This window comes from Falco biarmicus, unplaced genomic scaffold (genome assembly GCF_023638135.1).
Source record: "Falco biarmicus isolate bFalBia1 unplaced genomic scaffold, bFalBia1.pri scaffold_222, whole genome shotgun sequence".
NCBI classification, from domain to species: domain Eukaryota; kingdom Metazoa; phylum Chordata; class Aves; order Falconiformes; family Falconidae; genus Falco; species Falco biarmicus.
The window spans coordinates 65778-84343 of record NW_026611792.1 but is presented as its reverse complement, the minus strand read 5'-3'; positions in this window follow the sequence as shown (position 1 = coordinate 84343).

Sequence of the window (18566 nt, the reverse complement as noted above, 5' to 3'; positions counted from 1 at the left end):
AAAACACCGTCCCCAGGGTTTCCCTCCATAGCTGCCAGCCCATCTCTGCAGCACCATAAATCACCGAGATGGGTTATCTGCTTCCTTCAAATGGAAAACCAATGTATTTAACCAGCCTTCTCAGCTAAATTCTAGTTTACCAGTTTTAAGAACATTCTGCCCAGCAGAATCTAGATGAAAGGTGTCTCTAGTTCATTGTCCTGTCTCCAACAGTGTCTTCGGCATTTCTGTACCATTAAGCAGAAAAGGCCTCAGTAACCTTCAGTTGATTTTTAGAGTCCCTTTTTGAAGCTGTGCAAACATTTAGCATCCACTGTGGTTTTTGTAAGTTAATGTCATTAATGCAGATTAACTACACAGCGGGTGAAGAACCCTCCTCTTCAACTACTTCTGAGTCCTCCTGGGAGCCAGAGTCTGCTACAAAGGGTGCAGAACTTAACTCGGCGCTAAGATACATCATTGCAAATGATTACGGGCTGTGTCATCTGTTCCCTTCCCACTCCTTTTCTTGAGAGGCGATGGGTATGGTGCTCTAGCTCCTGCCGTGTTTATCACACGGAGGTGCAAGGAATAGTTCACCTTTCAGGGACTGCTTTTTTTCAGCCCCAAGCTCGCTCTTAGGACATAGATTTGAAGGTGCTGATGATGCATCTGCTTTTCCCACTACTTTCTAGCTGAGCTTGTCTGTTAAAATGGGAGTTTTGAAATAAATCTGTCCGCTTTTGTTGGCAGCATACACACTTGCAACAGGAGTCCTTTTGGACTTCACAAAGGATTGAGAGGAACTCTGTACATACTTTGAGTCTCCTTCCCCATCTCCTCTGCATTGTGCTCCACAGGCACACTCAGCTAGTGAGCACAGCTGTACTGGACCTAATATCTGTGGCTTGTGCTTCCTCTTCTAAAAGAGCACGGGAGAAGGACCAGATTCTGATGGGAGGAATTTTTGTTTGCAGCCCGTCTTTCTGGAAATAGGCATCTCAGAATGGAGCAGGGGGAATTTGTTACTTGTGGATTGAAGCATTTAAGCTGATGCTGAGACATTAAGCAAAAAATCTTTCTTTCTCGATGGCTGACCATATATTTTCTGTGAGTCGTCTAGTCCTGCAAATAATCTGATGACTGTCTCTGACTTTTTTTCTTTTTTATGCTGCAAGGTGCCCTAGACATGTACCACCCACTCCCATGCCGCTGCAGTTGTGTCACTGTGTGTTCTCTCTCATTCCCTCCAAGGTAAATAGATTTCTAGGTGCAATTGCTAAGGGCAAATCTTCATTCAGGCAAGGTCTCCCATGCTGTCATCTGTTCCCTTGAACTGTTTATTGCACCTTCCAGCCAAAAATATTGTTAATGTTCATTTAGTTTTCCTATCCGGTCACAGTGAGATCTCTTCCTACAAAGGTATTAAGAGTTAATGTGGGGACAGGCCTGGCCCTGAGCTCTTGAACATCTGTGTGAAGCCCAAAGCGAAGTTGCTCTCGGGAGTCCGAGCGGCAGCTGCTTGCTCCAGCTCAGTTGCCATTACCTTGACGTCATTATATATTCATTGAAGGCATTTCAAATTGCCTGTCCTGGCAGTCTGCTCTTTGGGATGAGTGGGTGTCATACCCTGTGTCTTAACTTGCCATAATTTAGAGGTGCATTGTTACAAGCCCCCTCATTTCTCCATCCCTATGCGTTTTCAAGATGTGTTCCCAACAGAGTTTGCTCTGGCAGGAGGCAGGTGTCAGAAAGTGCAAAAGTGGTGCCTATTGGGCAGGAACTTTGTAGTACAGAGAACGAACAGAGGCTGGAAGATGTGAATGTGTTTGTTCAGAGGTTAAATTTCTTGTGGGTGATGTTTGCAGTGGTAGCGCTGTTGTGACTTTATCGGGGTACTTGTTCGTTTTCTTGACCTGCAAGATCTGGCCATACGTGGGAAGTATCTCTGTGTTGCTGTGGATCGACATAACTGTCAAAAAAGGAGCCTCTTGTCTGTCCTGTCTGTGACGCCACGAGTTTTTTCTGGGATCCAGGCGCTGGCTGTGGTGTGCTTCGAGGCAATTGTGCCTTTTCTGGGTAAACAAAGGGATATGGCACAAGCAGGTCAGGCCTTTCTGTAGATACTGCCAGGGGCTTATAGTAATTAATGTTTGGCTTTTGGTATCCATGGTGGCAAAGGCATTTCTAAATAATACGCACTGAGGAATGGGAGCACTTTTCTTATAATCTGCTTTGGGTTTTTATATTTAAATTTTTGAAAAATTGGAAGAATTCCTGTTTCTTTAAACAGTAGGCCTCAGGTGATCAGGTTATAGTCTGACATTGAAAGCATATTTTATAGTACCTGATAGAAATGCAGTTGCTCTGTATGCTGCCAAGGGAAACATATCCAAGCACTGATACGTACTCAGTGTTCCCTTTTCTTCCTAGATCTCCGTCTACCGGTGGATGTACCTCGGAAGCGGGGGTGCTTTCTGGAGGATGAAATAAGAGAGTGAGAAGTGGGTGACAAATGTGCAGCAGCTGCCAGCTGGATTCCCCTGTCAGACTCCAGCAGCCGTGGAGCTTTGCCCACAACAGCCACTTTGGATCATTTCAGCTGTGTTTAAAAAAAAAAAAAAAAACCCCAACAAAACACCAAAGACCACACACAAAAAAGCCCCAAACAAAACAACAAAAAACCAGCAAAAAAACCAGCCCCACACCACTCTATTTTTTGCTTTCTTTTTAACTTGGTAGGGTATTGTTCAGTAGGCCTCTTTCATTACATTTTCTACCTGTCAAGTTATAAAGTACCGAGTGGTCAGAGTAATTAATATGAAGTAATTCCTTAGCTGTTTGTATTCTTTAGATTTGGAAAGTCTGAACTTTACAGGAACCCTTAAACACTTTCTTGAGACATCCTTACTGGGAAGCAAATGGGTTTTAGTGCTCTGTTAGGAATCTGTTTCACTTATTTATTTATCTATTTAACGTTGTTGGGAGCTACAGTATGCTCGGCATAGGTGGTGGTTGGTGCTCTCGCTGTCTTTGCTTGCAGTCGTACCGTGGCCCTTTACTGGGGATCGTGTATGAAACAAAAGCATTGGAAAGTCGCAAGATTCTGGGTCTGAATGGGTCTGAGATTTCAGGAGAGCAGCTAAAGGAAAGATGAGCTAATTTTCTAAGTGATTAACCAGGAAACCTTCTTCCTTCCTGAACCAGCTCTCTGTTTCACCAGCAAGTGGATGTATGTCACAGCTGCTGATCTTTTACGTTCCTGGGGAATTCTTCTGGTTTAATAATTTCCTTTTGATGCTAATGGTATCTGTAATGATAAGTTATTTATTATTCTAGTACTCCATTCTAATTATGTCTTGAAAATATTTTTTAAACTTTTAGAGGAAGATTGTACTTATGTTGATAGCAGATCTTAAGTTTTTAATAGCTATACATTTGTGTTCATGTTAAAATACTGTTTGAAGGATAAAGGGGGCACATCCTCTACTTGTGGTGTTCAGGAGATCCATGTGGAAGAGCACCTAAACCATCCATGTAATGGCTTCATGCGTGTTCATACGAGCCAGCCCTGAGCAAAACGCACGAGAAGGGAGCAGAGAAGCTGTCAGGACCGCCTCGGCTTGTGTAGCTCCCAGCTGTGGCCGGGACGTGCTAAGGGAGCACCAGGCAGTAAGATGAACTGAGGCGAAACCTTTCCTTACAGCTTCTGTAATAACATCTTTCTTAACCAGTAGTAACTTCTGTAATAAGGTGGTTTGTAACAAGATACTACTTTTTTAAAAATAACTTTTGTAATAAGATGTTTTGTAATAAGGTATTTTAAATAAGTAGCACCTTCTGTAATGAAGGTGTTTTTACCGATAGTCTTGTTACCGGGAGCAGGGTGGGATGTGGTTTCCCGTGTGTGCCCTGTTGTACCCCTGCCCAGGCAGGGTCGGCCTCAGGTGATCGGGTTCTAGTCTGCCGTTGGAAGCGTATTTTGTAGTGCCCGACAGAAATGCGGTTGCTCTGTACGCTGCCGAGGGAAACATACCCGAGCCCTGCTGTGTACTCAGCGTTCCCTTTTCTTCCTAGATCTCCGTCTGCTGGTGGACGCCCCTTGGAAGCGGGGGTGCTTTCTGGCGGTGACAGATGTGCAGCAGCTGCCAGCTAGCTTCCCTTGTCAGACGTGTAGCGGTGTTGCAAGAAATGGAGCTTTGGCACGGCAACGGGTGTCACATCGGTGTTCTCTCCGTGTTCTCGATGACCAGGGGTGAGCGTGTCACAGCTGGAAGAAACAGCTGCTTCCTGTTCCAGCGGTTCTCGCTGACACGTGTATCACCCAGCGGCCGCTGCCCGGCAGAGCAGTTCCCAAGCCGGCAGCTGCTCTTCCTTTGCGCCATGTCCCAGTTCCTGCGGGGCGGCTGCAGGGGCGAGCCTGGCTGCGCGGCAACGAGCCGCCCCGGCCCCTGGCCCCTCTTCGGGAGCCGTGGCAGCGGCGGCAGCTCCCAGCACCGTGCCGGCCCGTGCGCGCTTTCTGCGCGGCTGCAGAGGCTTTGCGGGGTTTGCGGCTGTGGCAGCGAGGGGGGGGGCTCCCCGCGGGGGGGGCGGTGCGTGGGGCTCGCGCTGCTGCGGACACTCCGCTCTGCTCGGCCGCGCTGCCTGCGGCGGTGGGTGCTGCCCTTGATGCTGCTGGGGGCTCTGGGCTCCGCTCGCACCTGCCTGCCTGCTGCCTGCGCGCCGCGGGGACTGCCTGCTGGCTTTTAACCCTTTGTTATTAGAAATACCAACTGGGGGGGGTGTGGGTTTAAAAACAGCGACCAGACATCACCAGACCCACGCAGTTTACTTAAGCTGCAGGAAATAACTCTGGCCCAGGATTTACAGCCCAGTTTCCACCCGCCCCGGCCCTGGGCTTCCCGGGCTGCAAGCACACGTTGCTGGGCCAAGTTGAGCTTCTCATCCACCAACACCCCACAGTCCTTCTCCTCAGGGCTGCTCTCCATCCGTTCTCTGCCCAGCCTGGTGTTTCCCCAGCCCACATGCAGAACCTTGCACTTGGTGCTTCTTTCCTACTTTCCGTTAGATCTAAAGATGTGGGTGACCTCCCTTCTACGGAACATGCAGCAAGAGCACTATGTCAAATCAAGGTTCTCTCTCTTTGAGTTTCAGATTTTTTTCACAGATTGGTACTTGCGTAATGGCTGCTTAGAAAAGAAATCTTTGCCCAGAGGAGCGTGCTGTGTGGCCCAGCTCCCAACGAGGTGTTCAGGCCTGGACATAACTTTTAATACCAAAGTGCAAACCAGTTCTGTTTTGATGGAGTTCTGAGAGTTCTGACACCGTTTAGGTAACAGCATGAAATGTTGGCATGTGGCTGAACTTTGTTGATTCAATAGCTGGTAAATATTCCCTGGTCAGCCTTCCAAAAGTAATCTGCCCAGGGGGATGCAGGAGGCTCGGCAGCAAGTAAAGCAGGGCTTTGCAGGGTGGGGGGTGGTTTCTCATTGAACGTGTCCTCAGGGAGACTGACATGTTTGAAGCAAACGGGAGGCTGGTGGAATAGGTGCACACAGCCAGTGTGCGTGTTGTAAATAGATGTTATGATTGCTAGCCTTAGACTCTCTGTTAGCAATTACTATATCCAAATATAAAAAAATTGGAAAATATCAGAGCTGCACAACAAAGGACAGCCCTGGGAAGCACAAAAGCCGGGAAACAAAACCAGTGCATTTACAGGTACCTTAACTCTGCATCTTCATGTTACATGGTTTGCTGTTAGATGCTGGCAAAACAGAGTGTATTACTTCTGGAAGAACTAAATTCTGCAGCAGAGTAATAATGGGTGCTGCTTATCGTATGGAGCCTTTCCCTCTTTGTAGACAAGTCAGCTAAGAAGTTAATTGTATTTGTGATTGCTTTTGCTAAAAATGGTCTGGCGCTGGAGGCTGTCCCAGTGTGCCTCCCCAGCCGAGGGCAGAGCCGTGTCTTTTTGCTACTCTAACGCTGTTCCTTACTTGATAATACCGCTGTAAGGGTACCCAGTAATTCACAAGTGGAGCTGCAACCCTTTGCAGCCTGGGATCAGATGAGAGGATGCCAACAAGTGATGTTGCAAGGTGGGACATGTGCTTGCCCCTGTGTCTCTCTCACTTTCATGCACTCTTCAGCCTTTGCCCTCAAGATCGAAGTCTTTTGGCCAGGAGGCTCTGTGAGGCCTTGGCTGCTTCTGAAGTGCCTTGTGCTGCATGAAAGGGGAAGAGATGAGAAGCCCTACGCTCAGTTCCTCCTCCTCCTTGCTCATAGTTCAGGAGAGAGCGCAGAACCCAGCTGGAGTGTGTGCATCCCTGTAGGGACTCTGTAACCGTAAGGCTGGTAGACTTCAGAGCTTTGGGAGAGCAACTCTGAATTCATTGGGTCACAGATCTATACAACATGACACCAAAGGTACCACGTGATCAGTTTTCTATACAAAGTGTAATTTAGCTGTTAGGCAAAGCAGAAGTTCAGGCCTCCATCTCTGGGTCCTCAGTGGAGATGTACAGCAGAGATGCAGGAGCCTCCAGGCACAACAGTGAATTGTGTAAAACAACGCCAAGGATGCAATTAACTATTCAGCTGACTGCAGAGGCAGACGGGCACTGTATGCCAGCCGCTCCTCGTTATTACTCTCTGTCTGCACAGCCACCTTGAGAAGACCTTGGGACTATGTTAGCGAGAGAGCTCCTCACAGACGCTCAGCATCACCTTGCCTTGTTCATGCTGCAGCGGCTGTCGGGGCAGCAGTGGGAAACCAGCGGGCGTTGCTCCAGCACCATGGCTGAGCGCTCAGTCTCGGGCTCTTCAGATCACGCCAGAGTGAGCCAGGAGTTTAGTTGAGACTTGAGAAACGAAAGCACCTGTAGACGTGCCTCTCAGCTGGGAACCTTTAGGTGACAGCTGTGTAAACCCTCTCTCGGCTTTTTCTTGTTTCAGGCTAAGCTGTTTGGCTTTGCATTGTGGATGAGCACTTTTACGGCCAGAAAATAACAGAGAGGTTACTTGATGCTTTCTGGATGATTGCTGTGGGCTAAATGGCATGTACTGATGGTATCAGATGCACTTTAGCCTTGTGCTCCAAACGAATCTGGGAGTAAAAACTCAACTGATAAACTACAAATGCACCGCATACTCTGGCTTTGGGTTCTTGAGTCATTAAAAGTAAACTGAGGCTCTCTAAAGAATAATTTTGTCCACATATGTTAAAACACGATGGCACCTTCTGCCATTCCAGTTTCAAGAAAGGAGCTTTTTCCTTTCCCCCCCTCCTCCTCCTCCTCCTCCTCCTCCTCTGCGGTGCGCAGCGGGCGAGAGGCGCGGGCATCTCCTCTGCCGGGCAAGCTCAGCCGGCAGCCTCTGCACTGCGAGGCCCAGCCAACTCGGGCGAGTCGCCAGAGCCCCGGCGCGGCAAAGTCCCTTCAGTCCCTTCTGGCCACCCTGTCCGGACTGCGCGGCCGGGCTGAGGAGGGGGGCGGCTCCCCCATCTCTCCCTCCCTCCCTCCCTCCAGCTCCCGGGCAGGACAAGCAAGCCAGCACCAGTGGGAAGTGCGCACACCATGTCAAAAAAAAAAGAAAAATTGACTCCGAGTGCGGGGTGTTCCAGGAAAAGTGGACTTCTGATTATTTTTTCACGGAGTACAAAGAGCGAGCTGTTTGTCTGATATGCCAGAATTCAGTGTCTGCGTTCAAGGAATACAATTTGCATCAACACTACGAAACTCAACATAAAGATAAATATGATTCTTTGGTCAGACAAGTGAGAAAAGTTAAAATATTAAGACTGAAACATGGGTTGACAACTCAGCAAAATACTTTTGTGAAGCAAAAGCAGCTCAATGTATCATCACTTTGAGCAAGTGATCAAGTTGCAAGCTTATAGCATGCGCAGGCAGAGCATTCATAGAGGGAGAATTTGTTACGTGTTTTGGTAAAGCATTTAGAAGAAAAATTATTTAAACTAACCCTGGTACTGAATTGGAAATTATAATTAAAAACCATACCTGCATTGTGGCAAAATACGTAGATACACTATTCATGGTGGGTGGGTGGGGTTTTTTTGTTTCGAATGATCTACGCAAGTGAGTGAAGTGCTTCATATGTGAAACTGTATTAGGAGTCATCTGAAAATACTGAGGAAAAATAAAATATTGTGGAGGCAATATTGAGGCAAAACCCATCACTCGGATGCCTGGAAAAGGCAAGAGCACGCCTGCAGTCCCGGCAGTGAGGCTGTGAAGAGGCTGTGTAAGGACACTGGTGATGACTAATACGTTGTCCTCTCTAGATGCAGACTTGTGTGGTTTGCAGCAAAACAAAACAGCACGTCAGCACAGGATACGGATGCATTTCCACAAGTCATGACAAAACGAGCTGGTTTGCCTTTACAATTCATTTATCAAAGCCGCGGGGGTCCCGGTGTCCCGGTCCGAGCCGCAGGGGTCACCATCGCGGGGTTCCCGGTCCCAGTCTAGGTCTCAAGCCCTAGTCCAGTGAGTCCCGGTCCGAGCCTGGGGGTCCCGGGCCCAGACATCTCGGTCCAGGTCCCGAGCCGCGGGGGCGCCAGACCCGGCTGTCCCGGTCCCTGTCCCAAGCCGCGGTGGTCCCGGTGGTCCTGGTTTCGGAACCAGCCTGAGCCGTGGGGGTGCCGGTCCCGGACCCGGTCCCGAGCCGCATGGGTCCCGGTTCTGGGGGTCCCGGTCCAGGTCACAAGCTGCAGGGGCCCCGGCCACGGGGGTTTCGGTCCCGGTTCGAGCCGTCAGCCGCAGGGGTCACGGTCCCAGGGCTCCAGGTCTTGGTCTCGCTGCGAGACGCAGAGGGTCCTGAGCCGCAGGGGGTCCCAGTCCTGGTCCCTGATCCAAGCCACGGGGGTCCCGGTTCCAGCCGTCCCAGTCCTGGTCCCCGTTCGAGCCGCGGGGGTCCCAGTCCTGGTCCCTGATCCAAGCCGCGGGGGTCCTGGCCCAGGGATCCCGGTCCTGGTCCCGAGCTGCGGGGGTCCTGGCCCCGGAGATCTTAGACCTGGTCCCAGTCCGAGCTGCGGGGGGTCCCGGTCCAGAGGGTCCCGGTGCCGGTCTCTAGCTGCGGGGGTCAAGGTCCCGGGGGTGCCGGTCCCAGTCTTGAACCGCTAGGGTCCGTGTCCCCGGGGTCCCGGTCCCGAGCCACGGGGGTCTGGGACCCGGTTCAGTCCTCAGCCGCCAGGGTCACGGGTCCCAGTGGTCCAAGTCCCAGTCCTGAGCTGCAAGAATCCCGGTCCCAGTCCCGGTCCCGGTCCCTGTCCGAACCGTGGGGGTCCCAGTCCCGGGGGTCCGGGTCCCGGTCTCGGTCCCCAGCTGCGGGGGTCCCGGTCCCGGGGTCTTGGCCCCAGTCCCGGTCTGAGCCGCGGGGATAACTGTCCCTGTCCCGGTCCCGAGCCGCGAGGGTCTCGGTCCCGGGTGTGGCGAATGAAGAGACGGGACGCCGCTTGATGCAAGCAAGTGTCCATTTATTAGTGATTTTCTTACAATTATATACGTTTCTGCCTTCTACATATTACACACTGATTGGTTAAATCTTAAGCGTAAAAAACACTGATTGGTTAATATTTAAGGCGCACCGTTAGAACAATAGATACTTACTAGTTTATCTTGACCTAGCAATAATTTTTATTCCAAGGTTAGGGAGTTTCTTTCTACGCGGCTTTCTTAATTACATATCGGCGCCATCCGTTCCCTTATCTGGCTACTTGTTTCTCTGTCCGTCTGGTTGCCTCCTCAACTGTGACGGCTCAGGGGCCTGCAGTTAGCTTGTTCCTTTGCTCCCAGGGCTTGTGCCCTACAAGTTCTAACAAGTCTCTATTCATCAGGCTATCAGTACTTGGACTCTTGTCCTTGAGGCCTTGTCCTACACCCGGGAGTCCCGGTCCTGGTCCCTGGTCCGAGCCGCGGGGTTTCCGATCCTGGGAGTCTTGGTCCCTGTCCCGGTCCCGAGCCGCGAGCTTCACGGTCCAGGGGGTCCTGGTCCCGGTCCAGGTCCCGAGCCGCGGGGGGTTCCGGTCCTTGGGGTCCCGGTCCAGGTCCCAAGCCGCAGGGGTCCCGGTCCGCGGGGTCTGGAGGTCCCGGTTCTGAGCCGCGGGGGTCCCAGTCCTCGGGGTCCCCGTCCCAGCCCGAGCAGCAGGGGTCCTGGGCCCAGCCATCTCGGTCCCGGTCCCGAGCCGTGGGGGTGCCAGTCCCGGCGGTCCCGATTGTCTCCATCCCGGTCCGAGCCGCGGGAGTCCCGGTCCGCAGCCGCGGTGGACACGGCCCCGGTCATCCCGGTCCCGGCGGTCCTGGTTTTGGGCCCGGCCTGAGCCACGGGGGTCCCGGTCCCGGGAGTCCCGGTCCCGGTCCCTGGTCCGAGCTGCGGTATTTCCGGTCACCGGGAGTCTCTGTTCCGGGACCGAGCCACGGGGGTCTCGGTTCCGAGGGTCCTGGTCTCGGTCCCTAGCCGCGAGCATCACGGTCCTGGGGATCCCTGTCCCGGTCCCAAGCTGCGGGGGTCCCGAGCCCCGGGGTCCCGGTCGTGGTCCCGAGCTGCGGGGGGTCCCGAGCCCCGGAGGTCTTAGTCCTGGTCCTGGTCCAAGCTGCGGGGGTCCCGGTCCCGAGGGTCCCGGTGCCGGTCTCTAGCCGCGGGCGTCAAGGTCCCGGAGGTGCCGGTCCCGGTCTCGAACCTCTAGGGTCCGTGTCCCCGGGGTCCCAGTCCCGAGCTGCGGGGTTCCGGGGCCCAGTTCGGTCCCGAGCTGCGGGGCTCACGGGTCCCAGTGGTCCAAGTCCCAGTCCTGAGCTGCGAGAATCCCGGTCCCTGTCCGAGCCATGGGGGTCCCGGTCCCCGGGGTCCGGAGGTCCCGGTCCCGAGCCGCGGGGGTCCGGGTCTCGGTTCCGAGCCGCAGGGTGTCCTGGTCCCCGGGGTCCCGGTCGCGGTCCCGGGCCACGGAGGTCCCGGTCCCGGGGTCCCGGTCGCGGTCCCGAGCCGCGGGGGTCCTGGCCCCAGGGGTCTAGGTCCCGGGCGGGTGCAGTACCCACGTTTGGTCGCCAGGTGGCAGCAGGTCCCCACCAGCCCCGTGCTGAGCACTGGCCGGGCGAGCACTGGGCCGGGTCTCAGCCCAGTTTACACCACCGGGCCCCGGGAGTGCTCGCTGCGGCTGCGGGGTGCCCTGCGCTCTGCCCTCTGCCCACTCGCAGCCCGGCATTCACACTCATTGCCTCCGTATGCAAAAGCATCTACGTGCCTCAAGCATTTCAGTCCTTTGCGTATGATGCGCTCTGTTTCGCTGTGGGAAACGGGTGCATTTGCTCTGTTTGCATTTGGAAACAGCTGTTAGTAAGAGCACGCTTAAAGTAATTTTTCAAAAATAGCAGAGACTTTGCAAGACTGCACTTTCTGAGTAGGGAAAAACAAGCGGTATAAATATGTGGCTTAGGAAAAGCTCACACTAGGTTTCCCCTTGCACAACTAAACAATAAGGAGCTCTTGTGTTCATAGCCGCTCCCTGTGATGGGAAAGAGAGCTGTTACCTCAAGAATTCCCTCCTGTCTCATTGCGCGGTGAAGTTGTGCATGGGGTGTGCCTTGGAACAGTTTGGCTCCTGCGGTTCCCCATCTCAACCCAGAAAGCAGGTAGAACAACTTTATTGGTGTCTTTCAGCTGCCTATCAGAGCAATGTAAAAACTACCAAAGAACTCCTTTCTGGCACCTTCCCTGGTGGAGTTGTGCATGGGGTGTGTTTGGAACATTTTGTCACCAGCCGACCCCAAAATTCAGCGCTTCCCATTCTCAGCCCAGAAAGCAGGTAGAACAACTTTTGTGGTGCCTTTCAGGTGCCTACCGGAGCAATGTAAAAACTACCAACAGAACTCGTTTCTGGCACCTTCCCCGGTGGAGTTGTGCATGGGGTGTGTTTGGAACATTTTGTCACGAGCCGAGTCCAAAAGTCAGCGGTTCCCCATCTCAGCCCAGAAAGCAGGTAGAACAACTTTTGTGGTGCCTTTCAAATGCCTACCGGGGTAGTGTAAAAACTACCAACAGAACTTGTTTCTGGCACCTTCCCCGGTGGAGTTGTGCCTGGGGTGTGTTTGGAACATTTTGTCACCAGCCGAGTCCAAAATTCAGCCGTTCCCCATCTCAGCCCAGAAAGCAGGTAGAACAACTTTTGTGGTGTCTTTCAGGTGCCTACGGGAGCAATATCAAAACTACCAACAGAACTCGTTTCTGGCACCTTCCCCGGTGGAGTTGTGCATGGGGTGTGTTTGGAACATTTTGTCAGCAGCCGAGTCCAAACTTCAGCCGTTCCCCATCTCAGCCCAGAAAGCAGGTAGAACAACTTTTGTGGTGTCTTTCAGGTGCCTACGGGAGCAATATCAAAACTACCAACAGAACTCGTTTCTGGCACCTTCCCCGGTGGAGTTGTGCATGGGGTGTGTTTGGAACATTTTGTCAGCAGCCGAGTCCAAACATCAGCCGTTCCCCATCTGAGCCCAGAAAGCAGGTAGAACAACTTTTGTGGTGTCTTTCAGGTGCCTACGGGAGCAATATCAAAACTACCAACAGAACTCGTTTCTGGCACCTTCCCCGGTGGAGTTGTGCATGGGGTGTGTTTGGAACATTTTGTCAGCAGCCGAGTCCAAAATTCAGCGGTTCCCCATATCAGCCAAGAAAGCATGAAGAACAACTTTTGTGGTGCCTTTCAGGTACCTACCGGGGCAGTGTAAAAACTACCAACATAAATTCCTTTCTGGCACCTTCCCTAGTGGAGTTGTGCATGGGGTGTGTTTGGAACATTTTGTCACCAGCCGAGTCCAAAATTCAGCGGTTCCCCATCTCAGACCAGAAAGCAGGTAGAACAACTTTTCTGGTGCCTTTCAAATGCCTACAAAGGTAGTGTAAAAACTGCCAACAGAACTCGTTTCTGGCACCTTCCCCGGTGGAGTTGTGCATGGGGTGTGTTTGGAACATTTTGTCAGCAGCAGACTCCAAAATTCAGCGCTTCCCCACCTCAGCCCAGAAAGTAGGTAGAACAACTTTTGTGGTGCCTTTCAGATGACTACAAAGTTAGGGTAAAAACTACCAAGAGAACTCCTGTCTGGCACCTTCCCCGGCTGAGTTGTGCATGGGGTGTGTTTGGAACACTTTGAAACCAGCCGAGTCCAAAAGTCAACGGTTCCCCATCTCAGCCCAGAAAGCAGGTAGAACAAGTTTTGTGGTGCCTTTCATGTGCTTACCGGAGCAATGTAAAAACTACCATCAGAACACCTGTCTGGCACCTTTCCCGGTGGAGTTGTGCATGGGGTGTGTTTGGAACATTTTGTCAGCAGCCGAGTCCAAAATTCAGCGGTTCCCCATCTCAGCCCAGAAAGCAGGTAGAACAACTTTCGTGGTGCCTTTCAAATGCCTACAAAGGTAGTGTAAGTACTACCAACAGAACTCCTGTCTGGCACGTTTGCCGTTGGAGTTGTGCATGGGGTGTGTTTGGAACATTTTGTCACCAGCCGACTCCAAAATTCAGCGCTTCCCCTTCTCAGCCCAGAAAGCAGGTAGAACAACTTTTGTGGTGTCTTTCAGGTGCCTACCGGAGCAATGTAAAAAGTACCAACAGAACTCGTTTCTGGCACCTTCCCCGGTAGAGTTGTGCATGGGGTGTGTTTGGAACATTTTGTCACCAGCCGAGACCAAAATTGAGCGGTTCCCCATCTCTAGCCCAGAAAGCAGGTAGAACAAGTTTTGTAGTGCCTTTCAGCTGCCTACCGGGTACTGTAAAAACTACAAAAAGAACTCGTTTCTGGAACCTTCCCCGGTGGAGTTGTGCATGGGGTGTGTTTGGAACATTTTGTCACCAGCCGAGTGTAAAAGTCAGCGGTTCCCCGTCTCAGCCCAGAAAGCAGGTAGAACAACTTTTGTGGTGCCTTTCAAATGCCTACAAAGGTAGTGTAAGAACTACCAACAGAACTCCTTTCTGGCACCTTCCCCGGTGGAGTTGTGCATGGGGTGTGTTTGGAACATTTTGTCACCAGCCGAGGCCAAAACTCAGCCGTTCCCCATCTCAGCCCAGAAAGCAGGTAGAACAACTTTTGTGGTGTCTTTCAGGTGCCTACCGGAGCAATGTAAAAACTACCAACAGAACTCGTTTCTGGCACCTTCCCCGGTGGAGTTGTGCATGGGGTGTGTTTGGAACATTTTGTCACCAGCCGAGTCCAAAATTCAGCTATTCCCCATCTCTAGCCCAGAAAGCAGGAAGAACAACATTTGTGGTGCCTTTCAAATGCCTACAAAGGTAGTGTAAAAACTACCAACAGAACTCCTGTCTGGCACCTTCCCCGGTGCAGTTGTGCATGGGGTGTGTTTGGAACATTTTTTCACCAGCCGAGTCCAAAATTCAGCGATTCCCCATCTCAGCCCAGAAAGCAGGTAGAACAAGTTTTGTGGTGCCTTTCAGCTGCCTACCGGGGTAGTGTAAAAACTACCAACAGAACTCGTTTCTGGCACCTTCCCCGGTGGAGGTGTGCATGGGGTGTGTTTGGAACATTTTGTTACCAGCCGAGTCCAAAATTCAGCTGTTCCCCATCTCAGCCCAGAAAGCAGGTAGAACAACTTTTGTGGTGCCTTTCAGCTGCCTACCGGGGTACTGTAAAAACTACCAACAGAACTCGTTTCTGGCACCTTCCCCGGTGGAGTTGTGCATGGGGTGTGTTTGGAACATTTTGTCACCAGCCGAGTCCAAAATTCAGCTGATCCCCATCTCAGCCCAGAAAGCAGGTAAAAAAACTTTTGTGGTGCCTTTCAGCTGCCTACCTGGGTAGTGTAAAAACTACCAACAGAACTCGTTTCTGGCCCCTTCCCCGGTGGAGGTGTGCATGGGGTGTGTTTGGAACATTTTGTCACCAGCCGAGTCCAAAATTCAGCTGATCCCCATCTCAGCCCAGAAAGCAGGTAGAACAAGTTTTGTGGTGCCTTTCAGCTGCCTACCGGGGTACTGTAAAAACTACCAACAGAACTCGTTTCTGGCACCTTTGCCAGTGAAGGTGTGCATGGGGTGTGTTTGGAACATTTTGTCAGCAGCCGAGTCCAAAATTCAGCGATTCTCCATCTCAGCCCAGAAAGCAGGTACAACAAGTTTTGTGGTGCCTTTCAGCTGCCTACCGGGGTAGTGTAAAAACTACCAACAGAACTCGTTTCTGGCACCTTCCCCGGTGGAGTTGTGCATGGGGTGTGTTTGGAACATTTTGTCAGCAGCCGAGTCCAAAATTCAGCGATTCCCCATCTCAGCCCAGAAAGCAGGTAGAAAAACTTTTGTGGTGCCTTTCAGCTGCCTACTGGGGTAGTGTAAAAACTACCAACAGAACTCGTTTCTGGCACCTTCCTCGGTGGAGTTGTGCATGGGGTGTGTTTGGAACATTTTGTCACCAGCCGAGTCCAAAATTCAGCGATTCTCCATCTCAGCCCAGAAAGCAGGTAGAACAAGTTTTGTAGTGCCTTTCAGCTGCCTACCGGGGTAGTGTAAAAACTACCAAGAGAACTCGTTTCTGGCACCTGCCCCGGTGGAGTTGTGCATGGGGTGTGTTTGGAACATTTTGTCACCAGCCGAGTCCAAAATTCAGCGATTCTCCATCTCAGCCCAGAAAGCAGGTACAACAAGTTTTGTGGTGCCTTTCAGCTGCCTACCGGGGTAGTGTAAAAACTACCAACAGAACTCGTTTCTGGCACCTTTCCCGGTGGAGTTGTGCATGGGGTGTGTTTGGAACATTTTGTCAACAGTCGAGGCCAAAATTCAGCGCTTCCCCATCTCAGCCCAGAAAGCAGGAAGAACAACTTTTGTGGTGCCTTTCAAGTGCCTTTCGGGTGCGTTATAAAAAGTACCAACCGAACTCCTGTCTGGCACCTTCCCTAGTGGAGTTGTGCATGGGGTGTGTTTGGAACATTTTGTCACCAGCCGACTCCAAAATTCAGCAGTTCCCCATCTCAGCCCAGAAAGCAGGAAGAACAACTTTTGTGGTGCCTTTCAAATGCCTACAAAGGTAGTGTAAAAACTACCAACAGAACTCCTGTCTGGCACCTTCCCCGGTGCAGTTGTGCATGGGGTGTGTTTGGAACATTTTGTCAGCAGCCGACCCCAAAATTCAGCGCTTCCCCATCTCAGCCCAGAAAGCAGGTAGAACAACTTTTGTGGTGTCTTTTAAGGTGCCTACCGGAGCAATGTAAAAAGTACCTACAGTACTCCTGTCTGGCACCTTCCCTAGTGGAGTTGTGCATGGGGTGTGTTTGGAACATTTTGTCACCAGCCGAGTCCAAAATTCAGCGCTTCCCCACCTCAGCCCAGAAAGCAGGTAGAACAACTTTTGTGGTGCCTTTCAAATGCCTGCAAAGGTAGTGTAAAAACTACCAACAGAACTCGTTTCTGGCACCTTCCTCGGTGGAGTTGTGCATGGGGTGTGTTTGGAACATTTTGTCACCAGCCAAGTGTAAGAGTGATGGTTCCCCGTCTCAGCCCAGAAAGCAGGAAGAACAACTTTTGTGGTGTCTATCAGGTGCCTACTGGAGCAATGTAAAAAGTACCAACACAACTCGTTTCTGGCGCCTTTCCGGTGGAGTTGTGCATGGGGTGTGTTTGGAACATTTTGTCAACAGTCGAGGCCAAAAGTCAGCGCTTCCCCATCTCAGCCCAGAAAGCAGGAAGAACAACTTTTGTGGTGTCTTTCAAGTGCCTTTCGGGTGCGATATAAAAAGTACCAACCGAACTCCTGTCTGGCACCTTCCCCGGTGGAGCTGTGCATGGGGTGTGTTTGGAACATTTTGTTACCAGCCGACTCTAAAATTCAGCCGTTCCCCATCTCAGCCCAGAAAGCAGGAAGAACAACATTTGTGGTGCCTTTCAAATGCCTACAAAGGTAGTGTAAAAACTACCAACAGAACTCCTGTCTGGCACCTTCCCCGGTGCAGTTGTGCATGGGGTGTGTTTGGAACATTTTTTCACCAGCCGAGTCCAAAATTCAGCGATTCCCCATCTCAGCCCAGAAAGCAGGTAGAACAAGTTTTGTGGTGCCTTTCAGCTGCCTACCGGGGTAGTGTAAAAACTACCAACAGAACTCGTTTCTGGCACCTTCCCCGGTGGAGGTGTGCATGGGGTGTGTTTGGAACATTTTGTTACCAGCCGAGTCCAAAATTCAGCTGTTCCCCATCTCAGCCCAGAAAGCAGGTAGAACAACTTTTGTGGTGCCTTTCAGCTGCCTACCGGGGTACTGTAAAAACTACCAACAGAACTCGTTTCTGGCACCTTCCCCGGTGGAGTTGTGCATGGGGTGTGTTTGGAACATTTTGTCACCAGCCGAGTCCAAAATTCAGCTGATCCCCATCTCAGCCCAGAAAGCAGGTAAAAAAACTTTTGTGGTGCCTTTCAGCTGCCTACCTGGGTAGTGTAAAAACTACCAACAGAACTCGTTTCTGGCCCCTTCCCCGGTGGAGGTGTGCATGGGGTGTGTTTGGAACATTTTGTCACCAGCCGAGTCCAAAATTCAGCTGATCCCCATCTCAGCCCAGAAAGCAGGTAGAACAAGTTTTGTGGTGCCTTTCAGCTGCCTACCGGGGTACTGTAAAAACTACCAACAGAACTCGTTTCTGGCACCTTTGCCAGTGAAGGTGTGCATGGGGTGTGTTTGGAACATTTTGTCACCAGCCGAGTCCAAAATTCAGCGATTCTCCATCTCAGCCCAGAAAGCAGGTACAACAAGTTTTGTGGTGCCTTTCAGCTGCCTACCGGGGTAGTGTAAAAACTACCAACAGAACTCGTTTCTGGCACCTTCCCCGGTGGAGTTGTGCATGGGGTGTGTTTGGAACATTTTGTCAGCAGCCGAGTCCAAAATTCAGCGATTCCCCATCTCAGCCCAGAAAGCAGGTAGAAAAACTTTTGTGGTGCCTTTCAGCTGCCTACTGGGGTAGTGTAAAAACTACCAACAGAACTCGTTTCTGGCACCTTCCTCGGTGGAGTTGTGCATGGGGTGTGTTTGGAACATTTTGTCACCAGCCGAGTCCAAAATTCAGCGATTCTCCATCTCAGCCCAGAAAGCAGGTAGAACAAGTTTTGTAGTGCCTTTCAGCTGCCTACCGGGGTAGTGTAAAAACTACCAAGAGAACTCGTTTCTGGCACCTTCCCCGGTGGAGTTGTGCATGGGGTGTGTTTGGAACATTTTGTCACCAGCCGAGTCCAAAATTCAGCGATTCTCCATCTCAGCCCAGAAAGCAGGTACAACAAGTTTTGTGGTGCCTTTCAGCTGCCTACCGGGGTAGTGTAAAAACTACCAACAGAACTCGTTTCTGGCACCTTTGCCAGTGAAGGTGTGCATGGGGTGTGTTTGGAACATTTTGTCACCAGCCGAGTCCAAAATTCAGCGATTCCCCATCTCAGCCCAGAAAGCAGGTAGAACAAGTTTTGTGGTGCCTTTCAGCTGCCTACCGGGGTAGTGTAAAAACTACCAACAGAACTCGTTTCTGGCACCTTCCCCGGTGGAGTTGTGCATGGGGTGTGTTTGGAACATTTTGTTACCAGCCGAGTCCAAAATTCAGCTGTT